The sequence below is a fragment of the Pezoporus wallicus genome, unplaced genomic scaffold, assembly GCF_028554395.1.
Source record: "Pezoporus wallicus isolate ANWC-B61680 ecotype Strahan unplaced genomic scaffold, APGP_CSIRO_Pwel_v1 scaffold_2696, whole genome shotgun sequence".
NCBI lineage: Eukaryota > Metazoa > Chordata > Aves > Psittaciformes > Psittacidae > Pezoporus > Pezoporus wallicus.
This window is the reverse complement of record NW_026637439.1, coordinates 2544248-2572063: the sequence shown is the minus strand read 5'-3', so window position 1 is coordinate 2572063 and position 27816 is coordinate 2544248.

Below are 27816 nucleotides of genomic sequence, written 5' to 3'. Positions count from 1 at the left end.
TCATCATTTTAAGTAATATGTAAAACAGATCTGTCACCCCAATAATGCACCTTTTTTTTGTATTTTTTTTTTCCTCTCTACTGCTTTATTGGCTTAAAGCAACAAGAAATGTGAGGATCCAGTCCAGGACTTCGAACAAGATGAGACCCAGACCTTCCCTCCAACCCCAGCCCTTCTGGAAGTTCATGACTTTCTCTAGCAGGGAGCAACTGCAGTTTTGTGTTACAGTCCCAGGCAGACGAATAGCAGAAAGAGAAAACGGCATGAGTGGATGTCACTTCTGGTGTGCCAAGAGAGTGCGTTACCACTTCTCGTTATCCAGCTGTGGGTTAACTCAGGTTCTGGTGATACAGAAGTGTCCTAGGCCTGGGAGCTGAATAGCACTCACCTGCACCTACTCTACATCTCTTGCCAGCTAGGTAGAGCTGAACTAGATTGACAGCAGTTAATCATAGAATCATAGAATAGTGAGCATTGGAAAGGACCTTAAGATCACCTAGTTTCAACCCCCCTGCCATGGGCAAAGACGTCACACAAAACCAGGCAACCCAAGCGTCTGCCCAACCTGGCCTTGAACACTGCCAGGGATGGAGCATTCACAACCTCCCTGGGCAACCTATTCCAGTGCCTCACCATCCTCACAATAAAGAACATCTTCCTTATATCTCATCTAAACTTCCCTTGTTTAAGTTTGAACCTGTTACTCCTTGTCCTACCACTACAGTCCCTAATGAAGAGTCCTTCCCCAGCATACTTATAGGTCCCCTTCAAATACTGGAAGGCTGCTATGAGGTCTCCACGCAGCCTTCTCTTCTCCAGGCTGAACAGCCCCAACTTTCTCAGCCTGTCTTCATACAAGAGGTGCTCCCATCCCCTGATCATCCTCGTGGCCCTCCTCTGGACTTGTTCCAATAGTTCCATGTCCTTTTTATGTTGAGGACACCAGAACTGCACACAATACTCCAGGTGAGGTCTCACGAGAGCAGAGTAGAGGGGCAGGATCACCTCCTTCGACCTGCTGGTCACGCTCCTTTTGATGCAGCCCAGGGTATGGTTGGTTTCCTGAACTGCAAGAGCACACTGAAGCCGGCTCATGTCAAGTTTCTCATCAACCAACACCCCCAAGTCCTTCTCCTTCTCTCTTCAATCTCTTCTCTGTCCAACCTGTAGCTGTGCCTGGGACTGCTCTGTTTTGCCAGTTTAGAGACAAGGATGTCATGCGGGACAGTGTTGAATGCTTTGCAAAAGTCCAGGTAGATGACATCCACTGCTTTACCCCTGTCCATCGTTTTTATAAATCTCGTGTAATAAATATATGATGAGAGATATATCCAGTGTTAGAAAAGATGTTAGAATTTGGGAGATGTCAGTGAAGGGAAGGAATAGACTAACACAGAGAACAGACAGATTATTTTCCCTTCAGAGTTTCTGCCCCTGCAGAAGTCCCTTTTCAGTTTCTTTCAAATACTGTGCCTTTACACTGCTGTGACGTAAAAGGCAAAATGGGCACAATAATTTTTTCTTACACTAAGCCAAAGGAAATGTAAGATTAGTTGTCCAAATCTGTCACAAGCATCCTATGTCTGCTACCAGGCATAAAGTGGTTCTCCTGCATTCTACACTTTTCTACACCACATTTTTTTTTATTGTGAGTAATTGAAAGAACGAGTGATTAGGATCTCTTGGTGAAATTGTGATGATGATAAATGATGATCACTAATTATGATGGGGTTTTCCATGAACAGGTCTATTATTGCTAATATGACTTCACTCTATTTCCAGCAAAGAAAATCCATCTCCTTCTATCAAAAAGTCATCTGCAAATTTCCTGTATCAGTAGCTTAACAAGAGCCTCCTGTTCCTCCCCTTAGTGTATGTACGAGGGAGCTATTCTGACCCTTAACATTGCTCAGTTGATTAACTGGAAAATGAAAGAAGGGGATGGACTCCTAAATGTCTAATTAGTTTATCCTCCTCAGCAATTTTGAACAAGTCAATTTGCAGCACATTTAGGTTATAGCAGCTGTTGTGCAATGATGCTTATTTAAATGTGTCAAACAAGTCTGTATCTCATTCCCTTGTTTTGTGAGGTGTTTTTCCTTGTAAGTGTTACCAGGATCTTTCAGCATTTGCATGGTTCCAGCTGTGGTGTTGAAGGTTATAGAAATCTCTCAGATAAAGACTTTTTTATTTTTTGTGTGCTGATTGTCTTGTGTTATTTTCTTTTTTCTCAATCACCTCTTTAAACTGAAGTAGATGAAATAGCTGAAGGTGTTGGAAACAGCTTTAAGCTTGCTACTTGGAAATAAATCTGGAAATAATACCATAGACACCTTTCAACTAGTTAAATTCCACCTGAGGTCCTGTTTCTGTAAATCTAGGAATCATATCAGTTGAAGAAAATTTACTGGGGATTTCATGTTTTTTAAAAAGCTGAGCATTTCGAGGTCCAGAAGCAGGGGTAGCACTAAGCAATTGCGTTGACCTTCCTCTGACTGACTGAAAACGTGGCATTGCTGAGCAGTGACTATCACAAGACATTATGTTGTTGAAATAACTTGATTCTCCATGGCTGTGGTGACAAGTGGGGAAAGCACCACTGGCAGGGCTTATTCCAGTTATTTCTTTCTGTCAGGGCTGGTGGCAGACTGGATCTGTAGCTTGCTGTTGCAATCAGAGTCAGAGTTGATCTTAATCACAGAAGCTGTATGGTTCAGTTGATACCCTGGAGGGAAGGAATGCCATCCAGAGGGACCTTGACACGCTTGTGAGGTGGGCTGATGCCAACCTTATGAAGTTTAACCATGCCAAGTACAAGGTCCTACACCTGGGTCAGAGCAATCCCAGGCACAGCTACAGGTTGGGCAGAGAAGAGATTCAGGGCAGCCCTGCAGAGAAGGACTTGGTGGTGTTGGTTGATGAGAAAATGAACATGAGCTGGCTTCAGTGTGCACTCGCAGCCCAGAAAGCCAACCGTATGCTGGGCTGCATCAAAAGGAGCGTGACCAGCAGGACGAAGGAGGTGATCCTGCCCCTCTGCTCTGCTCTTGTGAGACCTTACTTGGAGTATTGTGTGCAGTTCTGGTGTCCTCAACATAAAAAGGACGTGGAACTGTTGGAACAAGTCCAGAGAAGGGCCATGAGGATGATCAGGGGACTGGAGCACCTCCCGTATGAAGACAGGCTGAGAAAGCTGGGGCTGTTCAGCCTGGAGAAGAGAAGGCTGCGTGGAGACCTCATAGCAGCCTTCCAGTATTTGAAGGGGACCTATAAGTATGCTGGGGAGGGACTCTTCATTAGGGACTGTAGTGGCAGGACAAGGGGTAACAGGTTAAAACTTAAACAGGGGAAGTTTGAACCCTGGCGGTGTTCAAGGCCAGGTTGGACGAGGCCTTGGGTGATATGATTTAGCGTAAGGTGTCTTTGCCCACGGCAGGGAGATTGGAACTTGATGATCTTAAGGTCCTTTCCAACTCTAACGATTGTATGATTCTGTGATTCTATGAATCATTTAGGTTGGAAAAGCCATCTACGATCATCGAATCCAGCCATTAAACTAACACTGCAAGTCCACCACTAAGCCGTGTCCCTAAGCATTGTATCTTTTAAGTATCTCCAGGGATGGTGGCTCAACCACTTCCCTGGGCAGCCTGTTCCTGTGCTTGACAACCCTTTCCATGAAGAAATGTGTCCTAATATCCAAACAAAACCCTCCCTGGTGCAAGTTGAGGCACCTCTTGTCCTATCACTTGTTAACTGGGAGAAGAGACCAAAGCCAGCCTTGCTACAACATCCTTTCAGAGCAATAAGGTCCTCCCTGAGCATCCTTCCCCAGACTAGGTACTTGAGGTGTGGCCTAACCAGTGCTGGAGTCAGTGCAGATCCCTGCTGTGTCAGAGTTCGTGCACCTTACCCATTTTGAGAAAGCTGATGCAAAGGAAGTTCAAAGGTATCTAGTGTGTATGTCACAGGGAAATGGCAGGTGAGCGCTCTGGATGTGCTTCCTGGTGGGATTTCAGTGGTATGAGAAGGGAGTGTCAGCAGCTGGGCATGCTTGGGGCTGTAAGGAAGACTCAGTAAGGGAGCTGACTGAAACACTTTGACAGTGGCCTTGGGATTTCCTTCAAAAGCAGTATAGACATATCCTGTCTTCCTGGAGACCTGTATTGAATTCCTGAGGACAAATATCCTTAAAGTCCATTTGATTGATTGTTTCTGCTTTAAAGTGTTGCAGAAAAGTATGTATCTTACCCCCACAATTTAGCAAGGTCATAAAAGTGCTGTACTCTCAGGGGATCTCCAAAAATGAAAGGAATGAAAGCATGCTTATTAGATTTGCTAATGACACTAATCTGCAAGGGACTGTGAGTATGTTGGAGGACAGGATTAGAATTTAAAGTGATCTTGACAAATTGAAGGTATGGTCTGAAATAAATAGGATGCTATTCAATGGGGATAGATACAAGGAACTGAATTTAGGCAGGAATAATCAGCTGCACAAATAAAAGGGGAAAAACTATTTAAGTAACAGACCCTTATTTGTCAGTTTTATGGCTCACAAAACAGACTGCAAGTCAACAACATCATGTCCTGCCTTTCCCCCTCTCCCAAACAAACCCAAATCCAGATATCCCGCAGTAAATAATGTAAACTTCACCCTGTGGGGGTATGCAAAGTTATACTCCTTCATTCCTTGGGGCAAGCAATGCCTCAGCTGGACTGCTGTATCTCACTGTAGTATTGACTTAGAGCAATAAAATGTTTGAAGTGAGGGTACAGAAAATTCAAAAGGATTCATATATTGAATGGTCTAGAAAATATTACTTAAGAGGAAATAGGTTAAATTAATCTAGTCTTGGTATATCTCAAAAGTTGTTATGTGGATTGCCTTAAAATTATTCGTGACAAGTAATTAAGAAAAGCAAGGTGTGGTGTGTGGTTTCGTTTGGCTAGATCCTGCATCTGCAATCAGAAATGTCTAAAAGTATTTTTGCAAGGAAAAGATTTAAAATCACAGAGTTAGAGACTGGAAGCTGCTTGTAATGATTTGGATCAGGCCACCTGGGAATGATGCACCGTCTCTATCTGGAGACATCTTTAAGGGCAGGTTAGATGAACATCTGCCAGCAATGACACAGACACAGCTGTAGCTGATCTTTGTTCAAGGGAGATAGATGGTTGGGATGTTTTCCTGAGGTCTCTTCCAGCATGAGCTGTGCCTTTGGGAGATGAAAGCAAAAAAAGAACTCTGAGATAGCAAAGAGCAACTGAGCTGCTAGTTCTTGACATTGCCTCATAATTCATCACTTTCAGAGGGATTTCTTTCCCACTTTTCTTAGACAGTTCCTTCTGCATCTTCCCTGTTTCCATGCACTTTTTGTCATTTCCACCTATGCCTTCTTTCTTCCTTTTTATTCTCCTCTCTCAATATACAGGAGCAAATGAGACTGTCCCTCAGCTGAGAATAAATTCAAAATGATGACTTAACTGGTGCTTTAGCAGGTATTGTATTGACCCTCACCTTGACCCTTCTCTAACTACTGGCTTTTCAGTGATGCTCAGTGTGTTCTCATCTCAGTGTTTAAGAAGATATGCAAATACTTCGTCTGTACAGGCAAATCAATCAGAGATTGATTGTAGATAAACCATTTTGACCTGATGCAGAATTTATCTGAATTTTCAATTACAAAATACTGTCACCATTAATAAAGCACTATGTACAGTTCAGGAAGACACAGGCTGAAGAACAACAGTGTGCAGCTGCGCACATGCAGCTTTTTTTTTGCCAGAGATTGAATTTAGCACAGAAAGAAATCAGTTGAGTTGCACAAAAAATTAGGAGTGCATACAAGAACAAACTCCCATTAGACAAATCCAGGGATTAGCACCTAGTGCAGAATCACAACATTTCTTCCAAAGATACACCTTGCCCTATAACTTGTCACACAAGTAGAAGGCACGTTACTTAGCTAGGCCAGCAATGTTTGTCAATTTAGAGCTTTAACACTTAATTGATGTATGGCTTTGGGCAGATAGCTTCTTCAGCTTTCCAAAATTCTGTTTCTTTTATTCATGTTGCAAATGCTTTGATTTTGGCAAAGCCCCGTATTATATGCTTATACTGCATCTACTGCAATGGAGTCTTATCATTGTCAGCCCTTCTACACTTAATTCTAATTGTACTGATGGGAAGAAAATTTTAAGTTTGATACTTTTTTCCAGCTCACTAATTATGTGGAAAAATGGTGCATTTCGAAGGCAATAAATGTTTGCCCAGAACATTTCTCTGAGAACATTTTGCCAGTTCCTGGTTTGGTCAGATTTTTAGAAACAAGGAGGTACAGTGAGTTCACTGAAAAATCAAATTGTTCTTTTAGAGATATAACTGATATATAGATTAAATATATACTGGTGGCATATGTGCTTATTATTATTTATGCATAGATTTTTTTTGCAAAGAACAATCCCATTTTGTGCAGCCTTAATTATGATGATTCAAATCTCTGGGTTTGTTGCAATACTATTGCAAGCTGTATTAGCAGAAAATGCCACCTATAGCACTGGGGATTGTAGCCAGAAACAATATACTCCATCTTCATTTTATCTTTCAGCACTGAGTCCTTTTTAAATTATTCAGCTGTGCAAACTGTAGGCAAGAAAAGCAAAACCAACACCCGCCCTCTTGAGAAATAAATGCCAAACCCTCTAGGTAGGGATATAGCTGACATTTACCCAGATGGTGCACGGTAGCTCAAGATATTTCTTTTATTTATCTGCTTATGAAAAAAAACAGAGCAAGGGGATTCCAGTAAGGAAGATTTACTTAATACACAAAAATAATTTTAATAAACATTACTTTATACTGAAGTGTATAATTTATATATATATAGACATATAGGTGCCCTAAGCGCATCCTCCCTTGAATATGAAGAATAGATAGAAGAAATTGCAAGTCAGCAGCCACAGTAGACGAACAGAAGAGGGATGCATTATTTAAACATACTAGTTGTGAGTACAAATTGCATAGTGAGCTAATTAGATTTCAGTGTTAAGCAATACTTTTGAGCTCTTTTTCATAAACTTCCCACTCCACTAACTATGGTGAGGGAAAAAAAAAATTAGTTGTGATTAAGTCTAAAAATTAGTCTAAAAATGTTTTCAATTAAGTTAAAAATTGCAAGGTAGCTTAATACTGTACAGACAATGAAGAAAACCTAAACTTGAAGAGCTGATGAACCTAAATGGTCACTCAGAGAACTCTTCCCTCCAACACACAATTTTCCTGTGTATAGCTGCCTAGGACTATGTTAATTGACGATGAATAAAACAGTTTTTCACTCTAATATTCAGGAATTTATTTCCAGTACATCTGTTCTTGGAGTTCAGCCCCAGGTCTTTTTATGTAGTGGCCTTCACTGCTGGCATAGACATCAACATGTTTATACTGCTTCAATGATGTGTCTGGCAGGTTTTGGTCTGCTGTCTTGCTTATGTCCTTTTAATAAGTAGAGTGGAAGCAAGGTTTGGAAACAGCCTGGAAAAATCAATGCAAAAATAAACCAACACTGTGGGAGGAGAGGGGTTATACAAGAATTCAGCAAGCTTCTAAGAGCTTCTTGTGTGCATACCTAAGGCATGAGGATACGGGGCATGATATTCATGTGTCTTCTCTGCACTCCACTTTTAAGTTGTTTGCCAAGAAGAATTTTTTTTGTTTTGTTTTTGTCTGGTGAAGTACAATTTTCAGGTGTTTGCTGAAATGAACTCTGGTAGTGACCTACCTAACAAAGAGCTACTTTCAGTGAGAGCTGACTCAGGTCATCATCAGCACTGCATCTCAACTGATGCATGGCCTTTGATGAAGACAGAGCAGTTTAGTCTGCAATGTTATTAGTGCCACTGCTAACATAGATGATAATGCTACACCTCTTGACATTTACAAGTGAAACAAAGTATTATGTCCTTCATTTATGACTGTGAGGACAACGAGACTTATGATATGGAATGGAGCCAAAAATGGTTTAGATTTCAATGCAGAGGAATTAGAGCTGATTTTGTACAGAAAGCTGCAAAATGCATAAATGCTGATCCACCTTGACTTAAAACTGCAGTCTTTGCAACTAATAGTCCAATTTACACAGGTGTGTAGAGATTCTTGCTATGGTTAGTAAATAAGTGCTTAAAGCTTTGGGATGTGGGAAAGCCAATATACTGACACAAACTTCAGACCTTTAAAATAGTAGACTGGTACTGTGAGAAAAGTCCTCGCAAACGGATTTAGAAAACTAATGTGATGCTCATATATGTGAGGTTGTTACAGAGGGGGAAATGGTGATAATACGAAATCACATAGGGTATTTGTACTTTGTGACATCATAAATTTTAGACTTTTCTCTCCTGCCTTTAGATAGCCCCAACAAAGACACTGGTTGGTGACCTATTTCTGCTTATAGAAAAGGCAGAGAAATAGAGGTTTTAAGTCTTGATTCATCTGACCTTGTTTAGCCGCCTACTTTAGGACTACATGAATCATGCCCTTGAAATGCCTCTGGGGTGAGATGAATTGTAGTCTCAGTATTCTGTCCCATTCTTCCAAGGATGCATTTTTATAAAAATGTAAGAACTTAGATTCTTATGACATTGGCTCTGAGGCATGGAACAACAAGCTTCAAGAGACATGATATATGAATTAAAATTAATAAATAAATAAAACTTAGGAAAAAAAAACAACCTTGAGAGCAAGTAAAGATAACTGCCACATACTGAGTCTACAAAACCTCTCACCTAAGTCCTTCAGGTTGAATGCCTAACAGTTGACTGAGTTCCTGAGTTGTTTGGGTTTGTTTCTGAAAGTAATTTGGATTGGGCTTTGCTTTAATTCCTAATGCCTATTCCTATCCTATTTCCAGCTCAATTCAAAATAGCAAGCTGAGTGTCTTAGACTATCAAAGTTGATGGCAAAAGTTTCAGTAATGGTCAGTTTTGATGTCTCTGTTCTTGTTCTGAAACATTTTCAATGAGACTTTTGGAAAGCAATAGCCTTCTCCCTGGCTGCCCATCAGCTCTTGGCATGCAGACTGGTTGGGCATTGATATGTTCACGCTTTTCTAACAACCACGGGTAAATCTTAAATTTGGATATCTCAGTACAGGTAGAAGGATAAGTCTGATGATAATACAAAATGAATGCTTACCTTGAAATCAGCTGATAAACGACGGTGTTCACAAAATCATCAGCATGAGAATGCAACACATAGCCAAACATAGATCAGCAACAACATATACATTTTTTCTAATTTGCTAAACTGTTGTAACTGCTGCCAGTTACATCCTGACTAATACTGGTCTGCACCTCATATGGCTGATGGTGCTGTGACAAGTTGTTTGGTATGAATAATTGTTTACTACAGAATATGTCAGACAGCTCAATTACTTTTTTTGTTTTACCTTATTTTGAGTCTCCTTCAAAACTTGAAGCTGGTGTCTGGAAACACCGCAGTGCCTGCCATCTGTTTTAACTGGGCAAAACCTCAGATTTTTCTATATTTTTAAAGTAATTTTGACAAATCTGTTGCAAATCTGTTACACTATGAAATTTTATCTATTAAAACCATATGTTGCCTCTCTAGTAGACCTTTCTCTTCTGCATTTATACTGCTTGTCCCACTTGCTCCTTGGACACCTGGCATGACATTATTATTCTTTCAATATTCTAGACTTTCCTACATAGTCCATGATTTAATAAATGTCAAAATAAGTGATCCAGAAAGCTTCTCAGATGTTAGTTTTAGGAATTAGATGCAAGTTTTCCCAACCTGTTCATACAAAAATTATTAAATGTAGTAGCTGTTTAATGTCCTTTGTCACAAATGGCCTATAAAGTACTTCATCATGCAAGGATCATCCTTCTGTGATCTCTCATAATTTCAAATACAGAATGGAATTTCATAAACACTTCTGCATTTCATAAACACTTCTGCATTATTGTGAATAAATCTACCATGTCTGAGCCTGGACTGTTTTTGGAATTTCACTTGTTCAAAATCAACTTCAAAGGCAATTTTTTATTGGACTCAGTCCTGCCAGCCACAGTCTTCTGTCATCTTTAGCTTCCTTACCAGATTTTTACATTTTAAACCTTCTGCAATATATTGTTTGTTATCTATTTTTCTTTTCTTTCCCAATTTGCAACTTTTTTTTTTTTTCATTTAACACAAGTTAAAGCCTTTGCAGCTCAAACATCTCTGCTACTCATAGAGACATGCCAAGTGCTTCAGATTCCCAAGACACTGTGCAGTCTAGAGACAATAAAAATAAATTGTGAAGGTATGCAACTCCTCTGCATGAAGAAATTCACAGTTTGGGAATCACAATTCATTGCAAGGACTTTACTCAGGCAGGCTATGCATTTTGCTTTGCACCAATTTTATGTGAGATTTTCAGTAAGATATTAGATGAATCTTCAGTGGTAGGAAAACAGTTTGTGGAACAAAGGTGGGCACACATATAATACCTTGATTATAGAAAGACTTCTAGCATTCCAGTGACAATGTTTATGTTAGCTAAAGAAATTCTGTGACTTGTGTGAATCTAAATCCAGAACTGGTTTGAAAACAATACTGAAGGAATATTTGTCAATGGATCACTGTCAAAATTGTAGGATTCATAGAGTAACATCTGTTTCTATCTATATGCTGTTTAATAGTTTCATGAATAACTGGGATGATGGAGTATACAGTATGCTTATTCAATTCGCAGATGGAGCTAAGCTGAAGATGAATATACTGAGAATGGTATAACAATTTAAAGTGATCCTGACAAATTGAAGATATGATCTGAAAATAATCAGATGCAATTCAATGGGGACATATACATTAGGCAGGAGTTGTCTATTTTGTAGACAGGATGGATAAAAGTAATTTAAAGAGCAGTTCTGCACGAAAGGACATAGGGGTTAAAGCTGACCATACAGTGGACTAGCCTAATATGATTGAACAATGCTGTATTGATGAAAAAAAAGAAAAGAGCTCTTTGGGACCAAATGGAATTTATAACCCCAAATGTAGCCTGTAAGACATGAAGGAATTCTTCCTATTGATTCAGCATTTAAAGGCTTCGCTCAGAGCAATTTTCCAATTATATGTGGACCATTTGGATGGAATTCAGTAGAGAAAAATGAGAATGTTCAGGAGTCTAAAAATGTGACCTATGAAAAACGCTTTAACAAATTGGGTTATTTAACCTGGGAAGCAGAGGACTGCATGAACAAAACAATCTTCAAATACATAAAAGGTGGTTGCAAAGAGGGGGAATAATCCATTCTTCATGTTCTATGCCTAGAAAGAAAGGGTATAAACCTCAGCATAATTGGTAAGAGTGAAGCACTGGAATAAATTGCCTAGAGAATTGGTGGAATCTCCATCTTTTAAAGTCCTTGAGAACCAACTAGTGAAATATCTGTCAGAAATGACACTGGGATAATTGTTCTTTCTGGAGCAAAGCAATAAGAGACTTAATGACATCTTGAGGCTCCCTCTAGTCCTGTGCCTCCAGGGAGTTGTTGGATATAAAATACATCTTGATGGAGGGATGTGAAAATTGCTACAGTTCTGATTTCAGTAACAGAGCTAACTGAAGATACAAAACTAGAAAGTTAAGTCTACAGACTTTAATTGTGAGAGGTAAATTTACACTAAATTCCTAGTCCTCATTCTGAAATGTTGATTACCGTTGTGGATCATAGTTTATCCAGTCACAACATAAAATATAAAATGTGGAGGTAGTAATTAATACCATAACAAAACTCTGGTTGCAAAATTAGTAAAAATCAAAGTTCTGTCATTTGTTGTGAAATATTTAAATAGAGAATATGTCCATAATGCTTTAACAGATTTCTAAATAAACCACAAAAAATATTGTGAATTTGCTTAAATTTACCAGAATCAAATAGTACACTTCATGTAATTTAGTGATTACAGAGTGGTTTTCCCAAAAAATAACATGCAGTGAAAATAAAAAAAAAAAAAAGGAAAAAAAGAAATAAAACAATCCCTCAATACGTTTTACCAGCTTAGCCCAAAGAGGATCCTGCTTTGCATAAGCAGTTGAAGCAGTAAAATGAAAAAGCAAGGTCTTAACTAAAGGAATAACAATGGAATTCAGCCCAGTTTTCTAAAGTAAAATGATGGTAAAGTTTGAAGCATTCAGTCTCTTGTGCATCAGTGTTTGCAAGAATAAATGGAAATAAAACAGAAAACAATTTGTAAGTGGTATAGATGGTTGTGAAAGAAGTTTGTTCCATACTTGGGCAGTCATGAGATAAACAAGTCAATCAATCTGACTGGGTGAAGAATAGCTAATTCAAAGTGAGCAGAAGCACAAGGACAGGTTTCATTAAAATCAAGGTAGTGGAGCAGAGAAACAAAGCCTGATGGAATGGATACAGAGCAGGGTTGTCCACAATGGACCTGTGTTTTCTGATAAGGAGAAATGACAGTTTTCTTGGATAAACCTGAGTTATTCTGCAAGAACAGAAACATTTTCATTCAGGAAAAACAAACAAGAAAACAAACAAAACCTCACTGTAAATTTCAAGCATCTGCAGATCATATTCTCCAACAAGCATTAAGATCCAGCAGCAGAAACATGGTTACTTTTTAGTCGTGTGTTATAAGATTTGGAATTTATATTTTCTGCACAGAAAAAAGAAGTTTTTCCTGCTTATGAGGCTAAAATATGTTCATGTTATAGACCCCCAAATTATCAAGCTAGAATGGATCAATCTGTGGTCATTTATCTTGAATTCTACATACAGCACAGGCTGTATGACTAAATAAACAAATTCTTGTTTAACTACTGTGCCTCTCCCAGAAAATCAATGAAGCTTTAATTGAAAGTTTTCAGTGATAGGTCATATCATAACACAATCTTTGCAATCATTCCTTAATTAATAATTCTTCATGAAAATTTTGTCACCAATTTGAACTGCCTCACTTCAGCTGCTAGCTATTTGATCTTTTCATATATTTGTCTGATGGAATGACAAGCTCTGTATTATCCTATTGCTGTGGTGCATGCAAGTACTTACACAGTACAATCAGGTCAGCCGTGAGCCTCCTCTGTGTTTAGTTAAAATTGATTGATACATTGCAGTCTATTAAAAATTGGTCAAGTTTGCAATATTTAATGCTTCTCATTGGCTCTTGGAACTCCTGTTCAAGTATGGGTACCCAAACCATATTTCTCTAGATATTGCACACCTATGTTCTATGGATTTAGGTGTACTATTACATGCTTCCCAGAGGGAGCAAGAATATGCTCTATTACTGTACTGCAAGCAAAGGCTCAATTAATTGGTGAATGTCACCAGAATGTTCTTCTTCTTATACAAATCTTGCAAATTATGAAAATGCATTTCCTTTCATTGCTAACTCTTGAATCAATTCATGAACCTTGACAGAAATGCTGGAACCATGTTTTGTGGTGTTAGGTACTGCAAAATATGTATTATCACAGTCTGAGAAACTGAATGTCTGAGTATTCAGTGAGTATTCAGCAGATACCATGGAAATGCCCTTAGCTTCAGCCATGCTAAGATAAAAGCAAATTCAAGCATTCATTTGTGAAATCCCTGATAGATGATTCAATTACAGGACAGGCATACAATCTCTACTTACTCTAAGGACAAACTGTTCTCTCCTACATTGTCTCTGGCAAACAGTGTGACCTGACCACATAACAATGGACGCTTGGTTTGTCCATCAACAGGTTAAAGAAACTAAGACAATAGGGAAAATATACACAATCAGTCTTGCTTTGTAAATCAGTCTTGCTTTGTATAAGTGATCATTTCACATCTTAATTGGCCTGACACTGAGATCTCTCAGTATGACCACAATGTGACCTATTAATGACTGTCTCCAAATAAATCACTGCTTGAGCTGCTTCTAGCTGTGGAGCCCTGTATGTCAGTTTAAGATAAAGCCCTTTTGCTCACTAAGTCTGTAGGAATTAGAAAACCTGTTGCCTGTCAGTTACAACTTCCATGCCTATGTGAATTCATATGGCTCAATACTGGCTGTTGTTTACAACCCAAAAAGGATAGCAAGTAATCATGCTCGGGCGCTAATGGGCACAGAAGAGATCAGTCATCATTTAGACACTCTGTAACCTTACATTTAGCTTTATTAAATGTGCTGTCTGTGCCTAGCTTCCAGACATTAAAATTACATGAGTCTCTTATTTGGCCTTGCACAGTCAACGGTCACAGTCCTTGTGACCACTGGAAATGCTATTTGTAATGACTTGAGGTTTCTTCCAAATCATTGATTAAAAAATGTTTTGTCCTAAGGCCATAGGTTCCCTGGGAACTGCATTAGTAACTTGTCTATTTGGTGATGGTACCCCAGCTGCGTGCTGAAAGACAGCCAAAATCTCCACATCTATTGATGAATATGGTCTGTACCTGGACATGGATATGGATAGGCCAGTCCCTATGTTACACCCTTGCCAAGGTTTAAACTGTTGTTACAGTTTTCTGAGACCAACAGGCTTTGAAACAAATGTGCCCCAGTGACTCCAAACTTCTGGGGAATTGCTGCTCAATCAACAATCCCCACTGATAATAATTTACCAGGCAACAACAATACTTCAGTTACTGCTATTGACACACTGCCATGTCAATCCTCTGGTGCCTCACCAGCTATCATGATTTATTTGTGATTAATGAAGCAGTGAAAGAAGAAGCTAGAGCACTACTGTCAAAAGATTGCTGAATGTGATTAATTTCATCATAGAATATGTTTATTTTCCTGTGTGATGTCAATGAAAAAAGGTGAAGAAGTCAAGCCTACAACAATATTTCTTTTGACTGAAAATCCATTGAGGCATTTTTGAACCCCAGAATATGGCGATAAGATAAAAACTCATGAAAATGAAATGTATCTCCATGGTTTTCAAAAGAGGAAGGGAGGAAATCTGACATGTTTGGGCTGATCCTGAAAAAGGTGAAAATTAAGTAAGGGGAATAATATGATTCATCTGAGGAAGATACTAGATGATGTGAAGAGACTACTGTGAATCAAATTAAGTATTTTTAGGATCAAGCATCTCACATATGCGTAAGCACAAAAGCTATTAATATGTTTGGTTTTGTTATATTTCATATTTGATTCTGATTGATTCTGATAAATTATATGAAAGTTTGTATTTTTAGGTGGCAGATTTCAGTAGAAATTAGTTGTCCTTGGAAGCTGAAGACATGTTGACAATTTAGAGATGTCAGACTCTATTTATAAATCCAACCATGTATTTAGGTATCTTTTCTGGCAAAAAAAGCTTAAAAAAGGCTTAACACCTCATTTTTGGGTGACCAGATTAAATGATTAATGACACCAAACAATTTTTTTTTAATGGAAAGGAGACTCAAGAAAAACCTTTCCTGTGTTTATTCAGTTGTTTACATGCAGACATGTACATGACATAACCTCAGCAATACTGCAGCTGGAACTATTTGACTAAGGACTGTGGTGAAAGTCACAAGCCAGGTTTATAAACCCTACCACACTGCCCACCCATGGGATTCTAAATGCAAACAGCCAACATGTTGTTGTGACTGGGGGGTTGAACTAGGTGACTTGTAACGTCACTTCCAACTTAAACCATTTTATGATTCCATGAATTAGAATCTGAAAGCATATTATGGTTTACCTTATTTATTTAACCTGCATTATTTTATGTAGTGCAAAATATTCCTGTGTTTTATACATTTACATCACAAATCCATTAAGAAATTGTTATCAGTGTTGACAGCTCCATAGACAGAAAAGCTATAATTACAATTGCTAGTGTGGAACACTGTGTGATTGGATAATTAAAGAGTGCATATGCCTTAGGAGATAAAATAACAGTCATAATTATGGAATTTCCTTGTTTTTTGTGCTACATAACTTCTGTGTTAAACTGTGTTTGCTTGTTTTTTAGTAGTTTCATCAACAGCTCCTGAAAATGTACTGTTCTTGAGGATGATTGACGGGGCCTAAAATGCTTATTTTAATGGTAAATGTGCAGAACATGTAATTTAGTTCATACATCTGACAGATACATCAAGTGCCTTTTGAAATCATGATGAAAAGATCTAATAAAAAATATCTTTGTCAGTCAGACTGAATTTTTGAATAAAGTTTAATGTCAGATTTGATTGAAGCCTGGAGTAGAGAATTAAGAAAAGCATAACTGTAACCTGTTGCAAGGTTACTGTCCCCCTCAGCTCACTCAAACTATGCTCTATGCTTGTCTTTAAATTCAGCTGTTGTTTCCAACCTGGGCTTAATTTAATTTCTGGCAAGAGCGGTAGAGTTTTCTGATACAAAGTACTTACTTTTCGATAGTCACAATTAAATTCTGTTATCTTCCCACCATATTTTAGGAATAATCTTTGCTTTCCATATACAATATATAATGGTTTAAGCCCAGCCAGTAACTCAGAACCACGCAGCCGTTAGCTCACATCTCCTTCTTCCCTTCTTCCCCCTCCAGATGGGATAGGGAAGAGAACTGAAAGTATGAGAATTGAAAACCCATGGGTCGAGATAAGAACAGTCCAATAATGAAAGTATAATATAAAACTATTGCTACTGAGACTACTAATGGCAAGGGAAATAGCAAGGGGGGAGAAGATAAAGCTAAAAGGGGAAAGGGAAAAAACCCCAATAAACACAAGTGATGCACAATACAACTGCTCACCACCTGTTGACTGATACCCAGCCTGACCCGAGCTGCAATCTGCCCTTCTAGGTGACTGCCCCCGGTTTATATACTGGGTATGATGTGCTGTGGTATGGAATACCCCTTTGGCTAGTTTGGGTCATGTGTCCTGTCTCTGCTTCCTCTTGGCTTCCCATGCGCCTCCTCGCTGGCAGAGCATGAGGCTGAAAAGTCCGTGATCAGGGTAAGTGTGTGTTACTGAGCAACAACTAAAACATCAGTGTGTTATCAGCAGTGCTCTCAGACTAAAGCCAAAGCACAGTACTACACCAGCTGCTAGGAAGAAGAAAAATAACTGTTACAGCTGAAACCAGGAAACAATAACACTAAGTTGAAGTAAGAGCTTAGCTCTCAACACCAGAGAATGGTTATATACTTTGAGTTTACAGTACTGCTTGTGGTTGTTAGCTGCTGTGTTTAAAGCAGCCCAAGTAAAACTGTATTGCATGAAAGGATTAATTCCCACCCTGCCCCTAATAAGCTTGGGTAGACAAAAGAAGAAAAATTTGTCAAAGAAGAAAGTGTTAAGTCTTAGAAATACGTGTCTAGACATCCTGAAATTTGATTCCTCTAGATACATCTTACAGAAATACTGGAAAGACTACTACAACCCTTTACCTGTCACATTAGGCATAGTACTTTTGATTTATAGTGCTTGGGGATTTATTTGATTTTTAATGTTGTATTTATCCAATCCAGTGAACAGTGAACTTCAGATGGCTTTTTGTACACTCAATTTACATGTGCACACTTTAAATCCAATCCTGGTAATTAGCCGTGTATAGTCAGGTCTCAGGCACTTACGTTGCTCTGAATGCTACTCTACTCTAAATGGCTTTGTGCACATTTGAGTCTTCTACTAATGGAGTCTCTTTTAAGTGGGAGAGTTAGTTAAATTTTCAGTGAAGAGTACAAAAAAAGGAGCAATATAAGGCTGGGGACAGAAATAAATTAAGGTAAAGGGTTTGTGGACAAGCAGTATGAAGGCTGAGCTGGGGATGCTATTGCTAGTACTACCATTCAATGCAAACAGCCAATTGGGAAAAAAAAACAAACCAAAACCCAAAAACACAACAACAACAACAACAACAAACTTGGTGAAATTTATCACCAGAGAGTTAACTGAGTTTTTGCAGGAGTCTGCGTGAGCCTGATTCAGAAACCTAACCAAACTGACTTCTAAGGAAAAAAACTCAGAACTAATCTGCAAACAGAGCAAACCAAACTTTTAGCCAACTTTCCTGTTTGAAGGGAAATCTGAATACTGCAGAACTTGGTCTATAATAAGATTCTGTGAGTTACATATTGGTGCACAAGTACCTGCAGTACTGAACTACAGTATCACATCACATCAGTTTAAAAAAGTGGTTTGTATAAGTAGCTCCTTCTGCAGACTAGAAAATTTTCTGCTTGTGTACTCACTTTCAATTCAATTAAACTAAAATGATGTTTGTGCAGTTAGGTGACTTTTATTATCAGTTTTGTTTGCAGTCCAGCCTGTTTCAACTTTCGCAGCGATCACAGAGAACCTAGAGGCTCAATGAGAGGACGCTTTTGCATTTTTGTGGATCCCAAAATGAGATCACTGAAACTTTGTTTGTTCCAAATTTTTATGTTAGGAACTTTACACAGTTGGAAGAATAAATTAAGCTTGTGTCCTGGGTTCAGGAGTAGCAGTCATTTTCTTCCTTCTTGGTACCTGGTGCAGTGCTGTTTTTGACTTTCAGCCTGAGAACAGTGCTGATAACACTGATGTTTTTAGTTGCTGCTCAGTAATGTTTACTCTGACCAAGGACTTTCTGAGCCTCAGGCTCTGCCAGTGAGGAGGGGAAGCTGGGAGGAAGCAGAGACAGGAGGAAGCAGAGAGACGACACCTGACCCAAACTAGCCAAAGAGGTATTCCACACCACAGCACGTCATACCCAGTATATAAACTGCAGGCAGTTACCTGGAAGGGTTAGATTGCTGCTAGGGTCAGGCTGGGTATTGGTTGGCAGGTGGTGAGTGGTTGTATTCTCTTCCCTTGTTATTTCCCTTATCATTATTATTATTGGTGGTAGCAGCAGTGGTTTGTGTTATACTGTAGTTACTGGACTGTTCTTATCTCAACCTTTGGGAGTTACATTCTTTCGATTCTCCTCCCTCTGGGAGCAGAGGGAGGAAGGGGGAGAGTGAGCGAGTGGCTGCGTGGTTCTGGTTTGCTGGCTTGGCTAAAACCATGACAGCTTGTAACTAGAGCTCTCCTGTAACACCCTGAATATGAAAGTTTTTATTTATCTGAAAAGAAGAATCCTAACATGGTCTTATAAGAGATCTTATGCAGAGGCAGAAACATCTGGCTGTTAATGAATTAACAAAAGCTTATCAGCATATGGTGCTGATTCATGTTCATGCCTCTGCAATTTCATCGGATTAAAATCACTGAGAATCTTTATTAATCAACCTACTCTTTCTGCAATCAATTACACCTGGGTAAAGTGTGTATAAAATGCTATTATTCAGATTTGACTATGCTTTGTCCACATTTTGCTGCTTTTCAAAAGATTACACAAAGTACAGAACCATATTTAGTCCCTGTATGTTTAGGAGAAGAGGTCTCAGAGGGTTGTTTCAGGGTGACCGACACTACAGGTGAAAGAGAGCTTTCGTGCTTTCTCATGGTCTCTCCAGGCAGGGATAATATTTACTAGTGTATTTTTCCGAGAAGTAGCCGATGTGCATCCATATTTTATCTCTATCCACTACATAATGCTAAATACATTTTACAATCAGAAAGGGAAAGCACGTACCCTCAACATGGTTTTTATTAAAAATTTAAAGACAGCACTGAAGGAGATGCTAGGTGAAAGAGTACAGCGCGTCTTCTATATAAGCTACATTCCAGCTGCGTCCAAATACCATGCAGCCGGCTTTTCATGCAGCTCTTTCTTATTCTTAGGAAATAGATGGGACTAGTAGGGAAGAGGGGGAAAGAAGTTTCTTTGAAGTGACATGCTTTATTTTGGATATATATTTAGCATAACCCTTTGAGTGGCATGTCATGATGTGGGGCAGCAGTGGCAGAGTGTCAAAGCCGGCTGAGCTATGTCACATTTGCCTAGCAAGCCTCACAATCTTTCGCTAATGTTACATAGAACAGTGGATATGGATATGTGTAGGGTCTGTAAGAGCTTGTACATGCCTTGGGGAAAATGATGTGCAGAACAAGCATTGTTCAAGGGATTCACATTTGGGGTATCTTTCTAAAGTCTTCAAACACACTATGAAAAGTGTGTGCGCGTATATTAGCTACATCACTGCTAGAGCTTTAGTGTGCCAGGGGAAGGAAGTGCAAAGAAGAGGTAATGGTCTGTGTGTATTTATTTATATAAATAAATATATGTGATTTTTTATATACAGTCTTATGCCTGTGTAGGATATTTAAAATCATAGAATCATAGAATAGTTAGGGTTGGAAAGGACCTTAAGATCACCAAGTTCCAACCCCCCTGCCACAGGCAAGGACATCTCACACTAAACCATATCACCCAAGCGTCTATCCAACCTGGCCTTGAACACCACCAGGGATGGAGCACTCACAACTTCCTTGGGGAACACATTCCCGTGCCTCACCACCTTCAGAGTAAAGAACTTCTTCCTTATATCCAATCTAAACTTCCCTGGTTTACGTTTGAACCCATTACCCCTTCTCCCATCACTACAGTCCCTAATGAAGAGTCCCTCCCCAGCATTCTTATAGGCCCCCTTCAGATACTTGGAAGGCTGCTATGAGGTCTCCACGCAGCCTTCTCTTCTCCAGGCTGAACAGCCCCAACTTTCTCAGCCTATCTTCATACAAGAGGTGCTCCAGTCCCCTGATCATCCTCGTGGCCCTCCTCTGGACTTGTTCCAACAGTTCCATGTCCTTTTATGTTGAGGACACCAGAACTGCACACAATACTCCAAGTGAGGTCTCACGAGAGCAGAGTAGAGGGGCAGGATCACCTCCTTCGTCCTGCTGATCATGCTCCTTTTGATGCAGCGCAGGATACAGTTGGTTTCTGGGCTGTGAGCGCACACTGCAGCCAGCTCATGTTAAGTTTCTCATTGACCAACACCCCCAAATCCTTCTCCGCAGGGCTGCTCTGAATCTCTCCTCTGCCCAACCTGTAGCTGTGCCTGGGATTGCTCTGACCCAGGTGTAGGACCTTGCACTTGGCATGGTTAAACTTCATGAGGTTGGGATCAGCCCACCTCACAAGTGTGTCAAGGTCCCTCTGGATGGCATTCCTTCCCTTCATCGTATCAGCTGAACCACACAGCTTGGTGTCATCAGCAAACTTGCTGAGGGCGCACTCAATCCCACTGTCCATGTCACCAACAAAGATGTTGAAAAGGATTGGTGCCAACACCGATCCCTGAGGGACACCACTCATTACTGATCTCCAGCCGGTCATTGAGCCGTTGACCACAACTCTTTGCATGCGGCCATCCAGCCAGTTCTTTATCCACCGAGTGGTCCACATATCAGATTGATGTTTTGCCAGTTTAGAGACAAGGATGTCATGCAGGAGAGTGTTGAACATTGTGCACAAGTCCAGGTAGATGACACTGACTGCTCTACCCCTGTCCATCAGTTCTGTAGCCCCATCATAGAAGGCCACCAAATTGGTCAGGCGGGATTTCCCCTTAGTGAAGCCATGCTGACTGTCACCAAGCACCTTGTTGCTTTTCATGTGCCTTAGAATGCCTTCCAGGAGAATCTGCTCCAAGATTTTGCCAGGCACAGAGGTGAGACTGACTGCTCTGTAGATCCCTGGTTCATCCATTTTCACCTTCTTGAAAATGGGGGTTATATTTCCCTTTTTCCAGTCTTTGGGAACTTCACCTGACTGCCATGATCTTTCAAATATGATGGACACTGGCTTAGCAATTTCATTTGCCAGCTCCTTCAGGACCCACAGATGGATTTCATCGGGTCCCATGGACTTATGTCATTCAGGTTTTTCAGGCGGTCTTGAACCAGATCCTCTCCTACAGTGGGCCCAAGGTCTTCATTCTCACAGTCCCTGAGTCTGCCTTCCAAGACTTGCGTGGTGTGGTCGGAGTGTTTGCCAGTGAAGACTGAGGAAAAGAAGTCACTAAGAACCTCAGCCTTCTCCAAATCCAGGGTAGCCAGTTCTCCTGATAGCTTCTAGAGGGTGCCTACGTTGTCCCTAGCCTGTCTTTTATTTGCTAATTACCTATAGAATCCCTTCCTGTTATCTTTCACATCTCTAGCCAAATTTAATTCTAACTGGGCCTCAGCTTTCCTAACCTGGTCCCTAGTTTCCCGGACAACATCCCTGTATTCTTCTCAGGCCACCTGTCCTTGCTGCCACCTTTTATAAGCCTCTTTTTTCTCCTCAAAGTTTGCTCAGCAGCTCCTTATCCATCCAAGGAGGTCTCCTGGCCCTCCTGCTGCACTTCCTTCTAGTTGGGATACAATACTCCTGAGCTTGTAGGAGGTGATCCTTGAATATCAACCAACAGTCTTGGGCGCCCCTGCCCTCTAGGGCTATATCCTACGGGACCTTACTAAGCAGGCTCCTGAAGAGGCCAAAGTCTGCTCTCTTGAAGTCCAGGGCAGTGAGCTTGCTGCACGCTCTTCTCACTGTCCTGAGTATCTCGAACTCGACCATCTCATGAAAAATAAGAGGACAGAAGGTAAGGGTTTATAGAAATGCTTGGGTGCAGAAGTGAAAACCTCAAAATTGGTTGTTCAACAGCAAGAAACATGTTTCCTAATGCTATGTATGCACAAATTTGCAAATACTGAGCAAGTGACATAAAAAGGAGGAGCTGCAGTGCTTTGCATAAATGGCTAGGGTATTTATATCAGACCCTTTTGCTCTGGGGTCCAGTACCAACAAGTGCACAGTTGCTGTTTGCATCTGTCTTCCTCTTGGTGATTCCAAGGAACTTTTGCGGATTTGAATGGCACCTGCCCACGTTTGCACATGGAACATCAAAGGCCTCCACAATTCACTGGATCTGTTGCTGTGCCAGAAGGAGCTGTGGGTGGCTGTTCTTGCATGTGTCATACAGCTCTCAACATAGGAAGTCTCTCTAGTCTGTCCAGATTCAAGGGATCCAACATTTGAAACAGATGAGAACTCCAAGAGATTCAACAGTGAAGGAAGAGAGTCTAAGGTTAAGAGAATGTATTTTTACACAACAATAATATTTATCCATTTTCCCCATTTGCTACACCTCAGCATTCCTGTTATTCCCAGGCCATAGCAAGGCTGAACTCTGCCACAGCCTTCTCTTTGGACCTCTAACTTCATTTCCGTACTGCCTGCTTTCTGCCTCAGGTCAGTCATGTTTATACATGTGCAAGAGCACAGCAGAGCTGATAAGTTGTCCCACCTGCCTCTGTGCTGCTCTATACCAAGCATTTCTTGCATATATGTCTGCTACTAGTCATTATACATAATGCACAACCTATGACATATGGATGACATATTAATAGAAAAGGCTTGCAGTCTTTTCTCAAGTCTATTAGCATGCAGCACACTGAACTTGCTGGACAACTGTGTTGCTTCCTTCTTGCTGCTGGTGAGATGCACAGAATATGAGCAGGCCTAAGGAAACAGTTTTAGCTGCTCCTGTGCAAACTGTTGCAGGCTGGGTACACTGGAGGATGAAGGGCCATGCAGCTCTTCTGTGCCCTTATTTGATCCTTGACATCACAAGTACTGATGAGAGATGGAACTCCAAACAGTGTATTACAAATGTCATTGTGGTTACACCTGACTGTGATCCCAGTTGTGTTCCTTCTGCCTTTCATGGATTTTTAGGACTGGAGCAGAGAAAGTCCTTGTGTGACTTCATCATCCTTAGCATGCCGAGCAACTAGCAGTGAGCTCCCCTGCAAAGGTGAGTCTTGCCAATCTGGCAGGTCAGGGGAAACATCAGGTCGCAGGATTTTCAGTCTTCAGGTCCCGGCTTGACAGCAAGGAAATTCAAGGGGATGAATCTGGGAAATCAGGAACGAGTTGTCATTCCTCTAGTCATGAGCATACCTGTGGTCATGCGTAGCTACTTTAAGAGACACTGACAATGTGACTTAACCAATGCAACACATCAGAGTGCAAGACAGCCCTTTATTTTCTTCAGGATTATCATCAGATGCACTGACACCTGTATTATTTTGTCTGGACTGTTGTTGTATGGTTTTGCAAAAACAGCTGCAAAAGAAAAGCACTTCAAGGTAGGAATAGATAAGATTTAATAGACAAGATCCTAGTTACACCAGTGACTTAGTTTAGGAAACTGTCAGCTTAGTCCCCAGCTGTTTGGACTGACCTCCCCTAAATCAGCTCCTCCTAAATTCTGTGTGTATCTCTCCTCTCTCCCTTTGTTAGCAATGGCTCCCTTTAGAGCTGTTGAGGTTTGCCTGCTCTTTCTCATCTCTCCTGATTAAACCTTACTTCCTGTTCTTACTTGAATTTATATCTCTCTGGCCTAAAACTCCTTTCCCTCCCCAGTTCCAGAGCTGGATTAAAAAGAGCCAGTGTCTGTAAGCAGCTTTGATTTCTCTCTTCCCTTCCTTCTCGTTCCATCTAGCATCTTTTTGTGTCCACCTCCATGGCAATTTTTCAGTTATTATTTCTCTTGTATTTCTCATGTTTTATAACAATGAAATATGACGAAACACATAAGTACATAGAATTCATTTGCCTCAGATGTTCTAAACTGATATTTGTGTATAGATTAAAGAAGCTCTATTACAAATACAAACGTGAACTCTATTGTGATTTAACCCCAACCAGCAACTAAGCCCCAGCTGTTCATTCACTCCCCGCTGCTGGGATGGGGGAGAGAATCAGAAGAAAACTCATGGGCTAAAATAAAGACAGTTTAATAGGTAAAGCAAAAGCCACTTACACAATCAAAGCAAACCCAGGAGCTCATTCACCAATTCCCATGGGCAGGTAGGTGTTCAGCCTCCTCCAGGAGAGTGGGATTCCATCACATGTAATAGTTGCTTGGGAAGACAAACACCATCACTCTGAACGTCTTTCCCTTCCTTCATCTTCTGCCCCAGCTTAGCATGATGACACATGGTGTAGAATATCTCTTTGGTCAGCTGGGGTCAGCTGTCCCACCTGTGTCCCCTCACAGCTTCTTGTGCACCCCTAGCCTGCTCACTAGTGGCGTAGTGTCAGAATCTGTAAAGTCCTTGGCTCTGTGTAAGCACACCTCAGCAATAACAATAATTGCATTATCAACACTATTTCCAGCACAAATCCAAAACATAGCCCCATACTAGCTACTTTGAAGAAAATAAACTCTATCCAGCCAAAACTATCACACGTTCAAAAGTGCTTTTTCAGATAACTATTTCCTCTATTGCATTCTCCCAGTGCTAGGGAACTGAGTGGCTAAAAGGGCTTCCCACCTTCTTTTTTTTCCACTCACTGAAGCACAGCAGTTTTCCTGCTGGTCCTATGTCACAGATCTTGCAGTAACAGTGAGGAACCTGGGTACTGCACCACAGAAGAGTGATATATAGGGCTGCCTGGGAGACAATAATGCTTTAAAAGCCTGTTCTGCTTCTCTTTTTCAATTTGCAAGAACTTGACAAGTTTGCTGTATGGATGAGTAAAAAGACTAGACTCCTATCACTGGGTATAGGCAGTGTATAATTTTGAGTAAGTGTTATATGGGTGTCGAGAGTACCCTCTATGCTGCGTAATATAGCTGGAGCTGAGGGCCCCGTATGTTCTCCTTTCTTGCTGAGCCTCAGGGGCATTCTCAGTGCTCTCCAGAGCACAGAAGTTACAGCCCTTGTCACAGGGGTTATTATTTAAAACCAGGTGAACAACAGCACTTAGTAAATTGGTCCTTCCTTTATCTAAAAAAATCTCTTGCTATGAGAATTGATCAGTTATCTTGGGTAGTGATGAGTTTCCAACTACCATCAAAGCTAGCAGGGTCCCCTCAGGGCTGGTAAGGCTTTTGGAGTACTGAGTCTTTTTGCTTGGAATGACTGGTCCTGCTCTATACACATGCAAATGTCCCTCTGGCTATTTAAGGATAAGATCAATAGTTCTTAAAAATGCCTCAGCTTCTTTACTTCAAAAAATACATTTTAAAAAGTTACCATTGGCTGGACTGTATCTCCTTGCTCTTGAGTATTGGCACTTCAGTATTTATTTTATCCCTGCTTTGGAGCTAAATGAGCACTACCAATTCACACGGACAGAAAAACAGAACAAAAAAAATCCTCTAATAAAAGAAAACCAATTTATTTTGCTTTTAAATAATTTGATGGTCAAGTTCCTAAGTATCAGACCACATGATATTATTACAAGCTCTGAAATGAACACCTGTGATCTGAACACAGAGGTAATGTGTTCTACTTATTAATATCCAGTTACTGGAACCTCACAATATTGCCTACCAAAGGTTTCACAACACAAAAAGAAAAGCGTAATATATTCTTAGTTATGAGTTAGGTGAATTAAAATAAAATCAATTTCAGTGCCTCAATGTGTATAATCCATTTCCCTCTAAAGGTTCATCAAATGGCATTTAGCCTGAATAAGGCTAGTAAAGTCAGGTGCTTGCTGTAACATATGCTAGCAAATGAATTACAGTAGGTGTTCAAAATCCTATTTTGAAGAGAAAACCAGCCTGGCTAAAAGGATAATTTCTACGCTAAATATTACTTCTTTTACTGCTTTCTGCAAACAAAGCTGGGTAGCAATGTGACTGGTGTATAAAATGTGCCTGCATATGAGAAGACAGAACTAAAGCATTGGTAATAGGTAAGCTCTGTGTTCAGTATGTAGTATGAAAGGACACTTAAATATTGCGAATCAAAATCCTCAGTTAAGACACTGTTTTTTACTTTGTTAAAAGCCATAGTACATTAGTCAGCTTTGCAAGGAATTATAAACCTGATTTAAAAGTTACACACTTCACACTTCTACCTTAATAAGGTTTAAAAGTCAAAATATAAATTCTTCTTTCCTTCCCATTTTACCATGAACTCCATTCACCTCTACGGCCTGGCTGTGATGTACAGCTAAGGCAGGCATCACTGCAGGGGCAATTAAGATCTTCATTCTCAGTAAACAGAATAGGTTTGATCCATGTAAAATACCATTAACTTCAAGATTCTCTAGCCTCACAAAGGCATTCAGCAACCAAGTCCTTTATGGCTATTAAGTTATTTATTAGAGTGATAGGTTAATATTTTCATTATTTGTTGAAGTTCATCTGTATTTAAGCATGTCTACATAATAAACCCCTCCTCCAACATGCTGTTAACAAGCATAAACAAGCCTTTAAATATGTTACAGGTAATCTTTACTTATATTGCTTCATGCTGCTGAAAATAACAGCTGGAACATAGATTAAATCACACCAAAAATGACCCACACATCTTGCAATTATTCATGAACCATTTAGGATACTGGAGAGAAAATGGTCACTGAATACTAGAGGTCTAGCTTTAGGTAAGTCTAATCTACCAGGAGAAAAAGACTGTATGTCTGCTCAGATTTTTCATGCTTATCTGTAACTTTCATTCTATTCTCTCTGCCATGCTGCTTTAAATACTACTTACCAGATTCTGGCTGCTTATGCTCAATAAAGGGACAAAGGTGAGGGAGACAGTTGTATTCCTAATGCTTGTATTGTCCCAGAACACTTCCAAGCAGCAGCCATTTGGGTAAGAAGTAGAGCAGTCACATTTTAGTCTGTTGATTACAGGGTCAAAAGAGCCTTCTGCCTGTCTTTCTTCTGCCATGCTTCCAGCAAAATGCGTTTTTGTGTATTTTCTCCAGACAGATGTAGTATAAGAACTATCCCTTCATGCACCTGATCAGTAATCTGATTTCCATAGTTTTGTGGGGGTTGATGATAACTGATCTCTGGTACTTGTGAAACATGAAAGTTGGGTTACATTTACTAAAAATAAATCTTTCAGCATGGTAGAGTTGGAGAAGCAGCAATGACTCTGCTCTGTCCTAAAGTGTTGTTGGATGAGTCATTTGTCTATAATGACTGAGAGTTCCTG